Source organism: Scyliorhinus torazame, chromosome 3 (assembly GCF_047496885.1).
Source record: "Scyliorhinus torazame isolate Kashiwa2021f chromosome 3, sScyTor2.1, whole genome shotgun sequence".
Taxonomy (NCBI): domain Eukaryota; kingdom Metazoa; phylum Chordata; class Chondrichthyes; order Carcharhiniformes; family Scyliorhinidae; genus Scyliorhinus; species Scyliorhinus torazame.
Genome location: NC_092709.1, coordinates 157,823,171 through 157,838,485, shown reverse-complemented (window position 1 = coordinate 157,838,485; position 15,315 = coordinate 157,823,171).

Sequence of the window (15,315 nt, the reverse complement as noted above, 5' to 3'; positions counted from 1 at the left end):
TGGTGCTGGCAACAATGACAAGCACCCCCTGTTCTCTGATTAGCTGACGGCCATCAGCGGGTGGGATTTCCACGTTCGGGGACCTCCATTGCGGGGAAGGCCCAATGGCGGCCAATTAAGTGCCTGAAGGATACTTGATTCTGGCACTTGATTCTGTCGGGCTTCCCCTTGGAACTGGCAGGGTGGGTCCCTATAGGCCTAACAAAATCCCAGCCCATAATATTCATTGGGTAATACTTATCAGATGTTATGATATTTTGATCATTACAGTGAAATTGCCAATCACATCCAGAAAATAAGTTCATAATTTTATTAACAAATATATGCATAGCAAGAACTGTCCATTATACATGCACATTCAATCTCATACTCTAGCGTGCCTGCAAAATAGGGGCAGAGGTAGGCCATTCGGCCCATCGAGCCTGCTATTTCATTATCAAATACGAATCATGGTATGTTGGAGAGTTCTTTGTTCTCCCAGATTTCTTCGCCTAAAGGACATTAGTGAACCAGATGGGTTTTTACGACAATCGACAATGGTTTCATGGTCATCATTAGATTTTTAATTCCAGATTTTTATTGAATTTAAATGTTACCGTCTGCAGTGGCGAGATTTAAACCTGGATCCCCAAAGCATTGCTCTGGGTCTCTGGTTTACTAGTCCAGTGACAATACCACTGCGCCACCGCCTCCCCAGGGATGGCCTACTCCATCTTCCATGACCCTGCACTTAACCTCTGTCGATGAGGTCGTGAAAGCCTTAAAGCGTGCACCATTACATTTTTCCCCCCGTATCCTCCACAAGCACAGATACATTATTAACCTCAGTCGGTATGCGATTGCAGGTCGGGTTGGGTTCACAATCTGGTGAGCCTCTCATAGCAGCTGATAGACAGGGCTTTGTGAAAAATCATGCTCATGTTGAGGCCCATGCTAATGACAGTCCCCTGATGGCACACAAATTCTTCTGGACTTGCAGCGACAGGCAGGAGAACAGGTGGCAGAACTTCCAGAGGCATTGTGAAGTCTTGGGTGGATGATGGAGGAACTAGACCATGTGTAAGGCGTGCGAGCATTTCTCTTCCTCTATGTAAAGGTTGACAACCATCATGGAGAACCAGGTTCAGCAGCCAAGAGGGAGGAGGAGGGAGGAATGCCAGCCTCTTCGGGGTCTTCCTCTCAGCTTAGTCTGAGGATGAACAGCCACTCCTCAGCCCCTTTGCAAATGACTCTAATGCCTCCAGGAGACAAGGATAAAAAAGATACACCTGCACTTGTGCAAAAGTCCCTCAGCATGCTGGGACCCTGCAGGCTTTGCACAATTAGAGGACAGTCGCCAAAGACACTTCCAACAACGGGATTGCGACCTCAGCCACGGATGTCAGGCTCCACCACCTTATAGCGACCATGAACAATAACATAAGAGCTTGTAGTCACACAAAGGTGGCAGAGATGTTCCAGTGTAAGATTGTAGTAGTGTCTGATTAAAGTACCTTTTTCACTTTATTCATGTGTGGTGAATGGTATTGTTGATGAGATTTGGTTAGCAAGGTGATCACTTGCATGGTGATCAATCAGCAACCCTGTATGGATGCAATAGAAGTACTGATATGTCAGTAATTGGTGTGTCAAGGGTGTCAAGGCTTGTCAATGTTTTTGGGTGATTTGTGTCAGGTGGATATGCAACGGTCATGTGAGTGTAAGGGCTAGAGGCCATTTGTTTTCAAAGGCATCTTGCCTGCTGAAACCTGTTCAGAATGAGCATCTTAATAGCCTCCTTTACACATCACTCCATAGCCCTGGTATCTGATGCCGAAACTCCAACGTGCAGACCTTCCTGCTCTGATCCATCCTCCACATCATCCTGCTTCAATAGGGAGTGTGGCTTCTCCATGCCTGTTGCTGGCAAATCCTCACCCTTCTATTGTGTGAGATTGTGCAGGGCGCAGCAGACAACTATATTCCTTGAACCCTTTGAGACGCATATTGGAGAACACTGTCAGGCAGTGGTACCTCATTTTTAACAACTCAATGGTCTGCTATATTGTAGCCCTTGTGGAAACATGGGATTTACTGTAATGCGCCTTGGCTGTGGCTCCAGGATTTCTGACCAATGTGAGCTGCCAGGGATCATGAGGGAATAACCCTTGTCACCTAGAATGCATCCCTGGAGGATTGTGGGGCCATTGAATATTTGCTCCTGTATACGTAATGTCTCCTCCAACCTGTTAACTAATATTTACATGTAAAATATCCAAGTAAATCCCCATTTATGCCCACTATGTGGGCATGAAAGCAACATTTCCTAGAGTGAACTGGGAATATTAGGCTAGAGGATAGATCAATAAAGAAGCAGTAGCAGACATTTGAGGGGATATTTCAGATTACTCAGAACAAGTATATTCCCGCGAGAAGGAAAAATTCTAAATGGAGGACACATCACCCGCGGTTAACTAAAGAAGTTAAGGAAAGCGTCAAACATAAGGAAAGTGCATATTACTGCACAAAAATGAGTGGAACGTCAGATAAAATGGCAAAGAGTGACTAAAAGGTTAATCAGGAGAAAGAAATTGTAGTATGAGGGGAAACAAGCTAGCTTATAAAAATGGTTAGCAAGAGTTCTACAGGTACTTAAACAGGAATAATAAGGAAAATGAATGTTGATCCTCATGAGAGTGACAATGGGGAGTTAACAGTAGATAATAAGAAAATGGCAGATCAAATAAGCAAATATTTTGCTTCGGTCTTCATTATAGAGAAGCTTCAAATAATTATAGAGTGCATAAGTTAGTCTTTGTGCTCACACTGCCTTGCTTATTCAAGAGGGTGAGGCTTCAAAATTAGTAGATATTTTCATAAATGTTGTCAGTACAAGTTAAAGTAAACCCACCAGAATATGTCATTCAGCCATTTCCTGCAGGGGGAAAAAAAACCCTACTCACAGCAATATATTTTCCTCCTACCAGATTAGGCAAATAATAGGTGAGGGGATAAGGGTTAACAACCATGAAGAGAACTGGGCTGATGTCCCAGTGACCAGATGTAGGCCTTCTAACCTTCTCCTAACCTGCCCACCTCGGCATCCATTCACCTCCTGTACCATTGAAAGGCTGTTTCAGGAGGCAGTGGACCCAAATCAATTCCACTCTTCCGCATGTTATTATTACCACGTTTAACTTTTGGAATATACTTTAACCTATTCAATAATTATTTCTCTCAACCTGATTCACATTTTGCTTGATACATCTCAACAACAGTATCGTAAATTGCCACAGTAACTGTTTCAAATTAATATATGATGTACAATATTCCACTGTTTTTCTAGGGTCTCCATGAATCATCAAATTGCCTGCAGAAGTACTATCCCTAACTCTCCAGGGTCACAGATGTAAAATGGCCATTTAGATAGAGTACCAGAGAACAAAAGGGAGGATTTACTCTTATATTAGATATTTGCATACCTACGTCTCTGAATTTTTGTCCGCTAAAATGTATAGACAGAGCCTCATTGGACCGGACGATGTGCAGTTTATTAAAGAATCAAAGCTGAAACATTTCCTTATATTCCTCAATTCCTCAGATACTCCAGGTGAACCATTAAGGGCTTCAATTCCGAGCATGAAAATATCTGATAAAATAAAGATTTCTTGAGCATAATTGTAATATTTAAACAATTGTACTTATGACTGAATACTCGAAAATCCTCCATTAAAAGGAACGGACAGAAACTTGGGTGGGCTCTGTTACAGGTGAGCAATCCTCACCACCTGATTTTTCTGTCATGTGCCCCGGGCATGCAATGCTTTACACCCAAGAGCTGACAACAGGAAATCTATCCCCATAGGTTGATATGGAAAGTTTAGCTTGATTGGCATCCCTTGGTGGTACTCATCTTTATGGTATTTATACTATTCTAATTTTATTATCATTTATATTTGAATATCTATTTATTGAAATTTATTCTAGAATTATCAAAAATATTAGAATTTTCGAGCTGTTTGAAACAGATTTATGTGGGTTTAATATAAAATCTTTTGCATTGAAATCAAAAATGCTCTTCATGTACTTCATTGGGACAGCCTGAAGTTGTGAAAGGCGCAATATAAATGCAAGTCTTTTTTAAAATGCGATAACCAGGCAATGATTCATTTATTCAAGGACCATTTTACCAGTTTTGAACTCAACATCAAGACTTCAGATTTCTATGCATCTCTACATATTAAGCAGCTGTTCTCATGGCTTACTTCCAGGAAGACCTAGTCCAGATTTGATGAGTTGGATGGGGCATGCCATTTTTTGAGAAACACATTTGGATTGCAAATGTCATTAGTAGGACTGTTGAGAAATCATAGCACAGCGATCATAGAATTCCTACAGTGCAGAAGAAGGCCATTCAGCCCATTGAGTCGGAATCGATCTTCTGAAAGTGCACCCTACCTGCCCCCACCCCCTGCTCCCCCCCCCCCCGCCCTAACATTTGAACACTAAGGGGTACTTTAGCATGGCCAATTAGATGGCCATCTTTAGACTGTGGGAGGAAACAAGAGCACCCGGAGGAAACCCACGCAGACACTGGGAGAACATGCAGATTCCGCACAGACAGTCACCCAAAGGCTGGAATTGAACCCAGGTCCCTGGTGTCATGATATGCAAACATGCAACCAATGAACACTCAGAATAGGACACAACCAATGGGCAGTCAGAACACTCAGGTGGCATCACCACAAGGGGGCATGACATAAACACTATAAAAGGGACGACGCACTCACACCCTGCTTCTTTCCACAGACAGACATCTAGAGAGTTAGACAGGGTTGATCAGCAGCATCACACTCCAGCACGTGGCTTAGAGCAAGCTGGTGCAGTTAGACTGAGTTACTACAGTTAGATTAGCAGAGAGTCAAACCCATTTGAGAACTGTGTTAATAGTTCAATAAACACGTTGAACTAATTTCAGAGTCTGGAGCATCCTTTAGTTAAGACTGCATCAAGTAGCAGCCTGTGTTATCCGAAGCAGCATAACACAACATGATACCAGAAGTGACTGTGCAATCTATTTAGTTCAACTCAGCAAGATCCGTGACAACGAGCTACTGAATACAGGCACAATGGACAAGATTCAGGCTCCTCATCAGCTCAGGACCACCGGAAATCTTAGTGCCAACTGGCGATCATTCAAGCAGAAATTTCAACTGTACGTGGAAGCATCCAAACTCAGTGGTGCGACCGGTGCTTGGAAGATAGCTCTTCTACTCACCACTGCAGGTGACCATGCGATAGAGATCTTCAACTCCTTTCACTTTTCCGAAGGGCAGGACAAAACAAAGTACCAAACCAACCTGAACAATTTCGACAGCCACTGCGAGGTGGACACCAACAAAATCTTCGAGCACTACATCTTCAAGCAGAGGATGCAAGGTAAAGACGAATCCTTCAACTCCTATCTAACTAACCTTAGACTGCTAGCACAATCCTGCAACTTTGGTGATATCACTGACTCCATGATCAGAGACCAAATAGTTTTTGGAATCCACTCTGATCCACTGCGAGAGCAATTGTTGAAAATCAAGCACATGACCCTGCCAGTTGCGATTGAAATGTGTACTGTGCATGAGCACTCTAAAAATCGCTATTCACAGTACAAAACGGCAGAAAATGAAAAACAAACCTCCCATGAGGTGGAGAGAGTTCAGGCCATCTCCCAGATGCAGCGCCTCCACATTGATGAAAGCAACCATTTTGCGTGCTCTTCCCAGGGCACGACGCATGCACAATGCGATTGGGAACACGAAGTGGCCGAAAACTGCACTGCGCAGATGCAGACATCCGAGAACCGCACCGCACATGCGCAACGACGCACTGAGCGTCGGCGTCATGACGTGTGCAAACTGCGGCACCGCCCATTTTTAAAAAAACTGCCCTGCAAGAGGCAAACACTGTTTAAACTGTGGGAAAACAAACCACTATGCAGCCCTGTGCAGATCTGCACCACCAGTCGTGCCTTCCACTCGCCTGTCAAGACACCGTCATCCCCTCCACCACCTCTCCGGCGGTCGACGAGGATCAGACGCAAGCCTCAGAGACTGGACTTATGAGCATTTGTTTTGTTTGTTCTGTTCTGTATTCCTCAGTCAGTCACATTAGACAGACACATTAAAAAAGAAAATGGGGGAGATGTCATGATATGCAAACATGCAACCAATGAACACTCAGAATAGGACACAACCAATGGGCAGTCAGGACACTCAGAGGTGGCATCACCACAAGGGGGCATGACATAAACATTGTAAAAGGGATGAGGCACTCACACCCTGCCTCTTTCCACAGACAGACATCTAGAGAGTTAGACAGGGTTGATCAGCAGCATCACACCCCAGCACGTGGCTTAGAGCAAGCTGGTACAGTTAGACTGAGTTACTACAGTTAGATTAGCAGAGAGTCGAACTCATTTGAGAACTGTGTTAATAGTTCAATAAACACGTTGAACTCATTTCAGAGTCTGGAGCATCCTTTAGTTAAGACTGCATCAAGTAGCAGCCTGTGTTATCCGAAGCAGCATAACACAACACCTGGCACTGTGCTACCATGCTGCCCTAAGCAACCTAGGCAGTGTAGAAAGAAAACCTTTTTTTTTCGGCTAATAGTCTCCTGCTGCATCCTTGAATGAGATTTACGAGATTGTTAGCACAAATTGAAAGAAGACTGGATCTGCACAGTTGATGATGACAACATTCTCTGGTTGACCCTAGCATTCCAATCATGCACAGAACTGTTTAACATAGTGTCCTCAAATTTTATGTAAACTCTTTGCAGTGAAAGAAACATGCAACAGAAATTTTTGGAATTTGGCACAGAGCTTTATCCCGCCCACGATCTCATATCAGGAATTCTGGCACAGGCCAGAAGCCAGTGTGGCGGAGCATGCACAACCTGCGGAAAACAGGCGCCGCCCCCGATCCGATCGTAAAACTGGATTCTTCGCCCGTTCGTCGATTGCAAAATCGGTGTCGGGAAATGGAGAATCTCGCTCTTGGTCTTTTCAATCTGAACTCAAGCTCCCATCCGCATCCTGTGTGATGACCAACAGGCCCAGCATTTGTGCTGAATAAGGAGTGAGACTAACTGCCTCTATCTTTCTGTTCTCCCTCTCTCTCTCTCTGCCTTGCTCACATCCTTGTAGACTGCCCTGCCTGTGAGAATCGGGGAAATCTTTAAAATTCTACAATTATGAGTGTGGTATTCAGCTGGAAATGCATATTGACTATCTTCTAACTGCCCCCCACCGCTCCATTCCATCATTCAATTAAATAGACAGTATAAATTATAACCATTTACAAAAACTTGACATTCCTAACACCACCTGATGACTTGGAGGCAAGCAGTCTATGTATTATCAGAATAGCTGTCCTGGTCATTGTTTACAGATGAGAATATCTCACATCTTCAGCCCAGTAAGACAACTCTCCATTTAACTTTTAACAACCAAGCCACCCAAGCTTGTTAACGGGCAACAAGCTAGTGGCACTCATATAGCACTCCCTGATGCTCAGTTTGGATTCTATCAGTGTCACTTGGTTCCTGACCTCATTGCAGCCTTGGTCCAAACATGGGCAAAAGAGCTAAGCTCAAGAAGGGACTTGAGAGTGACTGCTTCAACCCCGGGAAGTGTGAGGTGATGCATTTGAGGAGGCCAAAGAAAACAAAGGAATGCACAATTAATGAGAAGATACTAAGAGGTTTCGAGATAGTAAGGGACCTTGGAGTGCATGTCCACAGATCCCTGAAGGTCACAGGACAGTTCAATAAAGTGGTTAAGAAAGCTTATGGAATACTTTACTTCACCAGCTAAGGCATTGAATACAATATCAGGAACTATATAAAACATTAGTTAGGCTGCTACATGAATTCTGTGTGCAGTTCTGGTAACTTCATTACAGAAAGGATCTAATTGCAGTAGAGAGAGTACAGAGATTTACAAGGATGTTACCAAGATTGGTAAATTGCATTTATGAGGAAAGATTCAATAGGCTGGGGTTGTTTTCTTTGGAACAGAGGAGACTAAGAGGAGATTTAATTGTGATGTACAAGGTTGTGAGGAGCCTCGGTATAATGGATGGGAAGGGCCTATTTCCCTTAACAGAGAGGTCAGTGACTGGGAGCATAGATTCAAAGAGTTTGGTAGAAGGATTAGAGGAGAGACGTGGAAAGATCGGGGGCTGGATTATCCGGAGAATGGCCATCAACCCCGAAGTCGGGACTGGTGCCGCTCCCGCGATTCTCCGGTCCCCGGAGAATTGCTCGGGTGTCTCTCACGCGCGAATTACGCACCGCGGGTAGGGGGCCATTGACAGAGGCTTCCCCCATGATTCTCCGGGCAAAACTGGCCGAGTTCCCGGCAGTGTGGTTCTAACCACCTATCAGCCGTCGGGTGGCAGCTGTGGATTCGTCCACGGCCGCCCTGGTGGGGCATGGGGGATCAATCACTGCGGGGGGGGGGGCTCATGGATGGCCAGGGGAGCGATCGGGTGTCACGGACCCGCGGGCGCGCGTGATCTCGGGGGGGGCCTACATTTTTGGTGCTGCTCCACGGTCCGAGTCCGCCATGTCCCACGGGGCGGCCAGTGCAGGCCACCGCCTCGTGCATGCGCCGGCTCCCGACGGGGAGTGCGGGGCCCCGTATCCGCAGCCAGAGCTGTGAGGAGCACTCCGGGGTCCTGCCAGCGCCCTGCAGGTAAGAGATTCGCTCAGGACCTTCTTCAGGAAAGTCCAGAGTGAAATGACAGCATTTTACTGGTGTGGGGGCATAGCCCCATTATTGGAGAATCCAGCCCCCTTTCATCCAGGGAATTGTGCGAGTCTGGAACTGACTGCTGGAAGGGTAGTTGTGGTAGTATGCATTAGGGGTCATGTGGGACTGTGAAGCCGTGATGTCATTGGCTGACAGATCCCGGGTCCTGGTTGGCTGTTGACCTCTAGCTCCACCCTGAAGGCGGAGTATAAGAACCAGGAGTTCTCCCCCGCAGGCCAGTCTGCTACTGAACTGCGGGGAACAAGTCACGCTTAATAAAGCCTCATCGACTTCATCTCTATTCGTCTCTCGTGAGCCTTTGTGCGCTACAATTTATTAAGCGTGCTTAAAGGACTATGGAGCTCAGGATCGTCCCGGAATGCCTGAGGATCAGCCCCCATGCAGTGAACTCAGCAGCAGTTTTCAAACACTGGCAGACTTGTCTCGAGGCCTACCTCAGAACGGCCCCCGGCCGGGTCACAGAAGACCAGAAACTACAGGTCCTGCACTCGAGGGTAAGCCCGGAAATTTTCCCTCTCATCGAAGACGCAGAGGATTTCCAGACGGCGTTCGCAGCACTAAAGAGCATCTATGTTCGCCCAGTGAACCAGATCTACGCACGCTACCAACTCGCAACGAGATGGCAAAGTCCCGGAGAATCGATAGATTAATTCTACGCCGCGCTACTAATTTTGGGACGGGCCTGCAGCTGCCCGCCGGTAAACGCGATTGAACACACGGACATGTTAATTCGCGATGCTTTTGTGGCTGGTATGAACTCTTCCCAAATCCGCCAAAGACTTTTAGAAAAAGAGTCGCTAGGACTCTCAGAGGCACGGGCCCTTGCAGCCTCCCTGGATGTGGCCGCGCGAAACGCCCGCGCGTACGGCCCCGACCGCGCGGCAGCCGTGGACCCCCGTCGCGACAAACCCCCCCCCCCTCCCCCCCCCACCCCACAGGCTTGCGCGGTTCAGACGCCAAGTCGTCCCGGGGGAGCCCGCTGCTATTTCTGCGGCCAGGCGAAACACCCCCGGCAGCGCTGCCCGGCCCGCACAGCGATTTGTAAGAGCTGCGGGTAAAAGGGCCATTTCGCGGCTGTGTGCCGGTCCCGGGAGGTCGCCGCTGTCCCCGGAGAACAAGGAGTCCTGCGCGCTTCTAACGCTCCCCAACCCCCCCCAGCGCCCCATGTACGACCCGCAGGCGCAACCAGTTTGGGTCCCGGCCACCGCTGTCCAGCGCCCCATGTACAACCCGCAGGCGCAACCAGTTTGGGTCCCGGCCACCGCTGTCCCCGGAGAACAAGGCGATCTGCGCGTTTCTAGCGCTCCCCAACCCCCCCATCGCCCCATGTGTGACCCGCAGGCGCCGCCATTTTGGGTCCCGGCCACCACGAGGGGAGGAGGGGCGCCGCCATCTTGGGACCCCCCAGACCTGTGCGACGCATGGGGACGGCCATTTTGTCCACCCCCGCCGCCATCTTGTGACCCCCCAGCCATGTGCGATGCATGGGGGTGGCCATTTTGTTCACCCCGCCGCCATCTTGTTCACCCCCGCCGCCATCTTGGACGGCAACAACGGACCCCAGTGTCGACGGCTCCACGGAGTTCGAGGAAGACGCTCAAGCACTACGATCACATCTGGCCTCAATGACGCTGGACCAAGCACGGCTCCGGACGCTCCAGACGACGACAACAACGGTGCTGATAAACGGGCACGAGACACCATGCCTGGTCGACTCCGGGAGCACGGAAAGCTTCATCCACCCCTACACGGTAAGACGCTGTTTTTTGACCATCCGTCCCAGTGCGCAAAAGATTTCCCTAGCTGCAGGATCCCACTCCGTACAGATTAAAGGCTTCTGCATAGTGACCCTAACGGTGCAAGGGAGGGAGTTTAAAAACTACAGGCTCTACGTCCTTCCCCAACTCTGCGCGCCCGCATTACTGGGATGAGACTTCCAGTGCAATCTGCAGAGCCTGACCTTCCAATTCGGCAGCCCAATACCCCCACTCACTATCTGCGGCCTCGCAACCCTCAAGGTTGAGCCCCCATCCTTGTTTGCAAACCTCACCCCGGATTGCAAACCCGTCGCCATTAGGAGCAGACGGTACAGCGCCCAGGACCGGACAATCATTCGGTCCGAAGTCCAGCGGCTACTGAAGGAAGGCATAATCCAGGCCAGCAACAGTCCCTGGAGAGCACAGGTGGTAGTAGTAAAGACAGGGGAGAAGCAAAGGATGGTCATAGACTATAGCCAGACCATCAACAGGTACACACAACTAGATGCGTACCCTCTCCCCCGCATATCCGACATGGTCAATCGGATTGCCCAATATAAGGTCTTCTCCACCGTGGACCTCAAGTCCACCTACCATCAGCTCCCCATCCGCCCAAGTGACCGCAAGTACACAGCCTTCGAGGCAGACGGGCGATTATACCACTTCCTAAGGGTCCCATTTGGCGTCACAAACGGGGTCTCGGTCTTCCAACGAGAGATGGACCGAATGGTTGATCAACACGGGTTGCAGGCCACGTTCCCGTACCTCGACAACGTAACCATCTGCGGCCACGATCAGCAGAACCACGACGCCAACCTCCAAAAATTCCTCCAGACCGCTAAAGCCTTGAACCTCACATACAACGAGGACAAGTGCGTTTTTAGCACAAACCGGCTAGCCATCTTGGGATATGTAGTGCGCAATGGGATAATAGGCCCCGACCCCGAACGCATGCGCCCCCTCATGGAATTTCCCCTCCCGCACTGCTCAAAAGCCCTAAAACGCTGCCTGGGGTTCTTTTCATATTACGCCCAGTGGGTCCCCCAGTATGCAGACAAGGCCCGCCCCCTAATACAGACCACGACCTTCCCTCTGTCGACAGAGGCTTGCCAGGCCTTCAGCCGCATCAATGCGGATATCGCAAAGGCCACGATGCGCGCCATCTACGAGTCCCTCCCCTTCCAGGTCGAGAGCAACGCCTCCGATGTAGCTCTAGCGGCCACCCTTAACCAAGCGGGCAGACCCATGGCCTTTTTCTCCCGAACCCTCCACGCTTCAGAAATCCGCCACTCCTCAGTGGAAAAGGAAGCCCAAGCCATAGTGGAAGCTGTGCGACATTGGAGGCATTACCTGGCCGGCAGGAGATTCACTCTCCTCACGGACCAACGGTCGGTAGCCTTCATGTTCGATAATGCACAGCGGGGCAAAATTAAAAACGACAAGATCTTAAGGTGGAGGATCGAGCTCTCCACCTTCAACTATGAGATCCTGTACCGTCCCGGAAAGCTGAACGAGCCGTCCGATGCCCTATCCCGCGGCACATGTGCCAACGCACAAATTAACTGCCTCCAAACCCTCCACGAGGACCTCTGCCACCCGGGGGTCACTCGGTTCTACCACTTTATAAAGTCCCGCAACCTCCCCTACTCTGTGGAGGAGGTCCGTACAGTCACAAGGAACTGCCACATCTGCGCAGAGTGCAAACCGCACTTTTTCAGGCCGGATGGTGCGCACCTGATCAAGGCTACCCGTCCCTTTGAACGCCTTAGTCTGGATTTCAAAGGGCCCCTCCCCTCCACCGACCGCAACACATACTTCCTGAATGTGGTGGACGATTACTCCCGTTTCCCCTTCACCATCCCCTGCCCTGACATGACAGCGGCCACAGTCATTAAAGCCCTTAACACCATATTCACACTGTTCGGTTGCCCCGCATACGTCCACAGCGACAGGGGGTCCTCCTTCATGAGTGACGAGCTGCGCCAGTTCCTGCTCCGCAATGGTATAGCCTCGAGCAGGACGACCAGCTACAACCCCCGGGGGAACGGGCAAGTAGAGAGGGAGAACGGCACGGTCTGGAAGACCGTCCTACTGGCCCTACGGTCCAGGGACCTCCCAGTTTCACGGTGGCAGGAGGTCCTCCCGGACGCTCTCCACTCCATCCGGTCGCTACTGTGTACCACTACTAACCAAACGCCTCACGAGCGCCTCCTTGTCTTCCCCAGGAAGTCCTCCTCTGGAACGTCGCTGCCGACCTGGCTGGCGGTCCCAGGACCCATCTTGCTCCGAAAACATGTGCGGGCGCACAAGTCGGACCCGTTGGTCGAGAGGGTTCACCTCCTGCACGCGAACCCGCGTGGAGTACCCTGACGGCCGACAGGACACGGTCTCCCTGCGAGACCTGGCGCCCGCCGGCAACACGCACACCCCCCCGACACCAATCACCCCCTCCCTGCCACCGGCGCACCCCGCGAGCGCCCCCTTCCCGGGAGGATCGGTCCTCCTCCCAGGTCCGACCAGAAGTGAAGCTGAAGCAGAAACCGTAAGGCTCCCGGAGATGACAACACTGGAACAAGCACCACCACCAGGGCCGAGGCGATCGACGAGGACGACCAGACCGCCTGACCGACTCGTGGCATCGATGTAACACTACAATGTTGTGGACTTTAACGAGAACTCTTTCTTTTTCCCCCTTTTTACTGTAAATAGTTCAAAACCAAAAAAAAAAACCTCTGTACATACTGTGATGACATGCAAAAGTTTTCCTCCCAGGACCAGCCTTGTAAACCCTTACCACCATGCGAAGCACCACCCCGCCGGGTTCATTTTTAACAAGGGGTGAATGTGGTAGTATGCATTAGGGGGTCATGTGGGACTGTGAAGCCGTGATGTCATTGGCTGACAGATCCCGGGTCCTGGTTGGCTGTTGACCTCTAGCTCCCCCCTGAAGGCGGAGTATAAGAACCAGGAGTTCTCCCCCGCAGGCCAGTCTGCTACTGAACTGCGGGGAACAAGTCACGCTTAATAAAGCCTCATCGACTTCATCTCTATTCGTCTCTCGTGAGTCTTTGTGCGCTACAGTAGTAAAGATAGAAACCCTTAACTCATTTAAACGCTGTATAGGTATGGACCTGAAATCCCATAACCTCCAGGACTACAGACCAAATGCTGGAATTTGGCAAATCAGAGGCTGGGATTCTGAGGCAATTATCTCACCTCCCAAGTCCCCAAAGCCTGTTCACCACCTACAAGATGCAAGTCAGGGCTGTGATGGAATACTCTCCGCTTGCCTAGATGGGTGCAGCTCCAATACCATTCAAGAAGCTCAACACCATCGGGGACAAGGCAATCTGCTTCATTGACACCTACTGACCAACTTAATTTCCTTGCCCTCCATCACCGACATACAATGGGAGCAGTGTGTACTGTATACAAGAGGCACAGCAGCAACTAACGAAGGCACCTTCAACAGCACCTTCCAAATCCACGAGATCTACCACCAAGAGGGACAAGGGCAGCAGCCGCATGGGAAGAACACCCACCTGCAAGCTTCCCTCCAAACCACACACCATCCTGACCTGGAACTACATCGCTGTTCCTTCACGGCCGCTTGGTCAACTGGAACTCCCTAACAGTACTGTGGCTGTACCTACGCCCAGTGGCAGACCTACATTTTTGAGGCCCTGAAGCTTGAACTGTTATGGGGGCCCCTTCACAACCAGCAACGAGGCCTGGGTAACCACTGTTATCTTCTTCAATGGGGTTGTTCCACAACAGATCACCACAAATGTTTAAAAAATGTAACCACTACATCTCAGATTTTGATTAAAATTGCTGTACTGGATTATCTCACATGTCAAAGTCACTATATGCCTTATAGTTTTCGAGTTATGGGGGATAAAAATTAGGGAAATGTTATATACATGCATGATGCATCATAGAATGATGAAATAGAACATAGAAAAGACCACAGTCAATATAGTCTTTTATTTTAGACACCTATGAGAATACATACTACATGAAGCACATTTTACAAAATACTCTTTTTTCAGTTTTTTCTAGCAACATATTCACGTACAGTTTTGTCATATGAAAGCTTCCTTGCAATGTCATTTTCTAGAGACAATATACATAAAGAATTTAAGCACTCTTCAGTCATGGTAGACCGAAATTTGTTCTTTATAAAGGATAGCTTTGAAAAATTCCTTTCTGTTTCACAGCTCGTGATAGGCATTGTCAAGTACAGCTTAAGCGCAGTAGTAATATTGGGGATCACTTCAATTAGGTGTTGCTCACAAATAAGCCGAAGAACTTCTGCTCTTTGCATTTTAGATGGTGTGTTTTCTTCTGTGTTCTGGGATTTCCTAAGGTGCAAATATTCTTTGAACTGATAGCACTCGTTTACTAATTTGTGGTCAATATCATCTTAGTAATACAATATTATAAGTTTAATACTGTCCTCATCGATTTCAGAATTATTCACCAATTCTGAGAGGAACTTGATCCTTTTCGCAATCTGCTCATATGGGTCAATCCTCTTGCGTAACTGGATTATCAAGCAGTCATAGAGTTGATATAGAACTTCTATCCTAAATTTGTCAGCTCCTCTCAAAGAAGCAATACCACTTGTTCCATCTGAAAATTTCCTTGTAACAATGCGTTTGGAAGCATCAGAATAACTTGAGGTGATATCTTCACACAAACCTTTTACTTCTGAGTCATAGTGTGCAATCCTATCGGCTGAATTTT